This window comes from Nycticebus coucang, chromosome 9 (assembly GCF_027406575.1).
Source record: "Nycticebus coucang isolate mNycCou1 chromosome 9, mNycCou1.pri, whole genome shotgun sequence".
Lineage (NCBI taxonomy): Eukaryota > Metazoa > Chordata > Mammalia > Primates > Lorisidae > Nycticebus > Nycticebus coucang.
In genome coordinates this window covers 66,839,953-66,846,970 of record NC_069788.1, presented here as the reverse complement: position 1 = coordinate 66,846,970, position 7,018 = coordinate 66,839,953, and positions in this window count along the sequence as shown.

Here is a 7,018-nt window from a genome sequence, read left to right as displayed (position 1 = left end):
TGAGCCTTGTATAAATGTTACTACAGACAGCAGAACACACAGTTTCTTTTTCTTTCTTTTTAATTTAAATTTAATCTCCATCAGAAGAAGATAACACTGTTCCTGTATCTCTTGAAAGAGCATTTTATAAATGCTTGAGGATATATTTTTTTTTTCATTTTTTAAAAACCTACAAGTAAAATTATTTTTCCCTTAATCAAGCTGTTTAAATAGCTTTTTGCTGAGTCATGTTTACCAGGGACACAAACTCAGAGTTGGCTTTGGAGACAATTGTATAAAGACAACTTTTGGTTTTATGCTCCTAGTTCACCCAATCTGTTTTCCTGACCTTCCCGAGCTCCCACCTTCCTTCCCTGTCCTCCAGAGCAAACTTGTGATTCGTTTTGATAAAGCCCATCTTAGGAGAAACAACTAAAACTAAAGCACCATTACCTCCATTTATGTTAATATATTTCCCCCACAAAGTAATAACTGAATTTTAACAAGACGCAATGCCTGAGCTTCTGTAATGATATCAGAGTAACTTTGATCCAGGGACATGTGTAGCTGCCAGAGTATGCAAAGTCACAGGGTAGAAATGAGATATCTTCTTGAATAATTATTAATAGTAATCATTTTTAGCATTTCTATAATAAAACAAGCATGGCTACATTATAAATGGAATGGCACGGTACTCAAGAATTTTAAAGATAAAACACAAAACTGTAAGGAAATCTTATATTTGTGATCAGCTATCTGAGCCAAAGCCCTTCAAGCCTCTGTCATCATACAGGGATCTGCAGAAAAAATTTAAGTAACACCATCTTCAGTCACAGAGATGAAATCCTAGTGTGCAATTTCCATAAGATGCCATAAATCAGCATAAATTAGCAAGAAGATGATGTTAATTTATGCTAGTGATGGGATGATGATAAAATACCATAAATTAGCAAAAGGATGATGACTCTTAATAGAAAGAAGTTGAAGCTCCAACATTTGCTATCTGTGTGATCTTGGGCAAACCACTTAACCTCTCTGAGTAAGTTTCCACGTCTGTGAATCGGAAATGAAGGCTCCCAGTTCAGTGTTCTTCCCAAGCATTGGTGAAACTGAAGAAGAATGACTGTGAACAGATTTTATAAAGTGCTACGTGAAGGTAACTTAACTCTTGTTTCTGTTTTTGCTCCATCATTTGTTTTGCGGAAATGTTCAAAGGCCTTCTCCAAACCCTTGAAACCATTTCTGCACAGCTAAGGCCCACCTTACCTACTAAATGCTTCTCTCCTTTTGTGCAGTTGTACTTCTGGACTTTCTATTTGAGACAGAGTCTTACTATGTCGCCCTCAGTAGAGTGCTGTGGCGTCACAGCTCACAGCAACCTCCAGCTCTTGGGCTTAGGCAATTCTCTTGCCTCAGCCTCCCAAGTAGCTGGGACTATAGGCGCCTGCCACAACACCTGGCTATTTTTTTGTTATAGTTGTCACTGTTGTTTAGCAGGCCCAGGCCGGGTTCGAACCCTCCTGCCTCGGTGTCTGTGGCCAGCTCCCTAACCACTGAGTTATGGGCACCAAGCCAGGACGTTTTTTTCTTTTTTTTTTTAAAGACGGGGTCTTACTCTGTCACTCAGGCTAGAGTGATCCTCCCATGTCAACCTCCTGAGTAGCTAGAACTACAGGCAAGTGCCACCATGCCTGGCAATGTTTTTATTTTTTTGTAGAGACAGGGTCTCCTTATGTTGCTCAGGCTGTTCTCAAACTGCTGGCCTCAAGTGATCCTCATGCCTCAGCTTCCCAAAGTGCTAGGAGTACAGGCATGAGCCACTGTGCCCAGCCTACTTCTGAACTTTGGGCGCACATTGTCCACTGCCTGTGACACTCCTACAAGGGTGTCATAATTTAATCATTAATAATTTTCCATATTGTATGTTACAATTTTACACAGAAATAGAAAAACATGTCTATGTTTAAAGAATCTGTACATAGTTCTTGTTCATATCCCTCCTCCGCTTGGAGGATCAGCAGGAACTTGTGAGGAATCCAGGGTCAGATCTGATAATGCCTTCGTGAGAGCTAGAAGAAGCTTGAGTAATCGTATCCCTTTCTTTGGGGTGAAGATTACCTCTATCTTTGGCTTATTTGCCATCTGTGCTGGTAAATCTTTTGAGGAGAAACGGATATGTAGCTTTAGATTTGAGGCCTTCAATTGGCTCTTTACAAAAACAGAAAAATGCCGTCATCTGGACTTGAAACTCCTGCACTGGGTCTACATACAGTAAATGCCACTTCCAATGGAAAAAGGCAAGCTGGTCATATACACCCAGATAAATCACACAGTCTTCCCTCCTAGAAAGCAGCCCAGGCATCTTTTGTTTTGATTTTTCTTGCAACTGCTTGATAGGCACAGTTTTCCTTTAAATCGTTATGCATTCTCCTTGGGGTGTGGACAACTGGGAAACTTGAGTCAGCCCTGGGGCTTATTAGGAACTGTCACATTAGAAACACAAAATACAAGGTCTCTTTAAAGCTTCAAGAATAGGACCTCTCAGCAGAAGGTATATCGGCAACCAGAAATTTGTGGTTTCCTAGAGACTCTTCTAGATAATGTGATCTAATTTATTTTACTCATATTTGAGAGTTAGCATATCTGGCTTCTAATACCAGTTCTACCTTTAATTGTACAATTGGTGGATGGAGCCAGGCTCCTGCCCAGCTGACATTTAAGTAGGTTTGAGCAGAGATGGGAAGGGTAGACAAACATTCTGAAAGGATGAGGTGATCATAGCTTTAATCTTTCCTTTAGCTTTGAGCAAATTTGCTCAATTCCACAAACTTAACTCCCTTTCAATTAAAAATACGATCCTTACTGTTTCCCTTACGTAAACCTTAGCTTCTTCCTTTCCTTCCCTCCTCCCTTTCTTTCTTTTTCCTTCTTTTATTGAATGAGGTCTTGCCATGTTGCCTAAGCCAGAGTGCAGTGGCTATTCACAGACACAAACATGACTCATAACAGCCTCAAACTCTTGGCCTCAAGTGATCTGCCCACCTCAGGCTCCGAGTAGCTGAGACTAGAGATCGTGTGTCACTGCACCTCGACTTCCTTTTCTTTTCAGAGAAGATCATTTTCTTTCACACTATTTTACAATTACATGGATAATACATGCTCATTGCCAGAGAACACAGAGAGCTACATAAAGAGGATAATAAAAATCATCTTTGTGAACATGTGAAAATTCCTTTTACTGTTTTTAGCTATGCATGTGTGTGTGTTTAAAAATCAGAATCCTTAAAAAAAGGATTCTTAAAAAAAAAAAAATGGAATCCTAACACATAGAGTCATTGAATCTTTGCAGTTCTTTTCTAAATTGTTCATGCCCTTTGCCTAAATATTAAAGCAGGCATTCATTTCTTAGTAATTTTGTGTCTGGTTTATTCTTAATCTTTTAACATGAGGGCCTGACAGTTAAGTTCACTAACTTATTCTAGAAAAGGTGCTACATACCTCTTTGGTGAATATCACTATGGTCACCTTCAGGGTACCCCCCGTTGGGAAGCTGTGGACTGATGCCAGTGCCTAGTCCAGCCTTCAAAGCAATTTTAGAACTCTTTTTCTGGACTAGCCATCAGAGTTGTCCTCTTATTACCCTTGATGACCTGAATGTCAACAAAATGTCTTCCTTTCAGCATTCCCTTTATCTTCAGGTAAAGAAAAAAGTCACTGGGGACCAGATCAGGTGAGTAGGGAGAGTGCTCCAATATAGTTATTTGTTTACTGGCTAAAAACTCCCTCATAGACAGTGCCTGGTGCATTGTCATGATGCAAGAGCCATGAGTTGCTGACCAAGATTTTCAATTAAGATTTTCCTGTTTCTCTATATTTACTTTGTTTGCTATGCTTCTCACAGTCAGCCAGTGACTTTGACCCACAATTCAATGAATTTTTTCAATGTTTTCATCAGTTCTGCTTGTTGCTGGCCACCCTGACCTCTCTTCATCAGTGACACTTTCTCTCCCCTTAAAAAACATTTAATCCATTTTGTACGGTGCCATTTTCTTCAGGGCATTATCCTCCCAAACCTGGACTAACATGTCCCTGATTTCACTTCCAATCTTGCCAAGATTAATAAGAAATCTAATGTTTGTTCATTGTTCTAATCCAGGCTCCAACATTCTCACTATTGCACACAAAAATATGCAACAACAATAATGAACTCTACTCAGCAAGATCCTGCCACACATCAACAAGAACGCAGCTGTGAGACACTGACATACCAAGGTTATGAAACCTTACCCAGCTGTTTGTACAGTGCTGCCAATGTAAGTGCACGGTGGCAAGTTCATGAACTTGTCAGGCTTTCATAAATTTACATTCTTTTAAAGTAAAAGCACTCATAATTTTTTGAATGGCAAAAGCAAAACATATCACTGCAGAAAAAGAAATAGTGAGTATCAGTAAGAAAAAAGAAGAGCTTGTTGCAAAAGGAAAGCTCACATTAATCTACACATTGAGATAACCACTATTAATACCAGCATGATCTTTCGTATACACGCATTTACATGTGCATGCAATTCTCTTAACTATATCTACCTGGAAATCATTGCTCAATAATTTTATTTTTCACATAGCCATGTCCTTTTACATTAAGGCCTATGAATGAAAAGCATCACATAAGTGGATTCTGGATATTTTTTTCTCCTGTTAGAAAACATGTTTTCCCCTTTGTTATTTCCGTTTCAGTCTTTTATCAAAGAGGAAGTTTCTCTCTCTCTCTGTATACATACATACATATTTTATTTTGATAGAAAACGTTTGTGTTTCGTTAATGATCACATTTTCTTGTTACTTAAACTCTTTCCCCTCTACTCCTGAAAGTCAAAAAGGAAATGAAGAATTTTTTCATTCTTCTTGTGCAAGATGAAAAAATATAACATTACTTCTTTCTATCCTTTGTTCAGTTTGATATAATGTGGAATTTTAGACCTCAATTATGATTATGAAATTATTATTTAATTAAGCATTGTGTTTTAATATATAGAAAGCTTCTCTGTCAAAGCTCCTGATATCTTTATCCTGTTGTAAGTGAAATTTTATGTAAGTCAGATATATCTTCAATATGAAACTAGTTTCAATGCTCATGCACATCACTGTTTCATTTTTACCATAACCCATACATTTTCTAGTTCTCAGTTAGATGGACCAGCTGATGGAGACCCAAGTCACCTTCCGTCACCACTATGCATGAGATACCAGTGTGTGTAGTTGCTCTCTTTTCATCAGCACCTGGTGAGCCCTTTCCATCTGGTTTTCTTTGTGTTCAGGAAAACTATCTTCTTTCCTTAATCGCTTCCGTAGGTATATCAGCAACTCTCCTTCTGGAATTCAATTATACATAAATGTGAGCTCCTCGTTGTGTCCTGCATTGCTCAGCTATTTTTTTCCTTAACTTTTTAATTTTAGGAAAATTCTTGAGCTTCTTTTATACGTTACAAAAATCATATTTTCAGCAAAAAATCTATAATTCATTGTGCACATCATGGCATTTATTTGAATACTTGTATTTTTAATCTCTCTGTATGTGACTTTTGAGCTTAGAACTCATGACTGCGGAGGCGGAGCATGATGGCGGACAGGACGGACGTGTAGCCCACCTCTCCCAAGCCGCCAGGTGAGAATTATTGTGTGTGAATTATTGGAGTGGACAGACAGCTGGAGACGCCCAGCAAACTGGCGGTTTGCTATATATGAGGGGTAATTTAAAATCACAGACTTTGTTGTAGAGATTCTTCCCTGCTCAGAGCCGTGCTGGCCATCAGGCCCCTCCCCCACGGAGGTCAGCAGCTTGTAAATGCTGACAAAATCCAATTGACAAATAATTAATCCTGAACTGAGGGAGGCATCCAAAAGGAGAGCCACTCAAAACCACGGGGAGCTGGGCAAACTGTTGGACAATTGAAGGGAAGAGATCGTGCCCAGGAAACAGACATTTTGAACTACCCAAAAGGGTGGGCACCTTTCCCCCAGGTGTTGGAGGGGGCTGGCGGCTCAGGCTGCGCAGTGAACTGGCGGGCACCCATCCAAAAGGGAAACTCTGAACCATAAAACTCAAAATAAGTCCCCCAATAAGTTGGAGCGCTCCAACCATGGGAACCAGCTTGAAGCCTAGGACCCGGCTTTGGCTTCTGGAGCCGCGAAGCTACTGAAGCTGCGGACGGGCTTTGGCTGCTGAAGCCATGGGAACCAGCTACAGGAGATAGAGCCACGAGCCCGCCAACGACCGTGCGAACTCAGCACCGCTCCCCTTATGACCGATTGCAGTCGCCAGTTTGCGGGGGAACCTGGGAACAGAGTGGAGGGACTTAGGAAGCGTGGACACCTGCACTGAGTGGGAAGGCAGGTCGCAAGTGCTGTCTGGAAAAGAACAGCCAAGGTTGCACAATTCTTAGGCGACAAACTTTTACGGAAACTCCAAAATGGCGATGGGCCATGGAAGGTGGTTACCATGGTAACTGTATAAACTGTCAATCAGGTATAAGTCTAGGAACCACTCACAGCGCCACCTGGTGTCCAGAAAGTATATTGCAGTATGAATATATTCCTATGAAAGTTGATCCCTACAGCAGACATATAGATATTTATAGGTATATTTCTACACACAAGAATATTTTTGTAGTTGGTGCCTTTTGTTTTGTTTTGTTTTGGTTTGGTTTGGTTTGGTTTGGTTTTCGTGGGGGTTTTTTTGTTTGTTTTGTTTTGTTTTTGTCTGTTTTTTCCTCACCATTTGCTCAGAGGAGATTTCGATAATTTTTTATTATTACTTTTTATATAGATATATTTTTTATTTCTATGTCTTCTAATTTTAATTTCTTCTTTCTTCCCATTTAACATTCCTTCTAACACCACTTTTTTCTCTCTTTTTTTTCCTTTCTTTCAACTATTTTACAATTATCACTATTTTTATTGCAGTTGTTCTTATATTGCTGTTGTCGTGGCTGTTGCCTGTATGTCTATGTGTTTCCGTCTATCTCTGTATCTATGGGCCCAT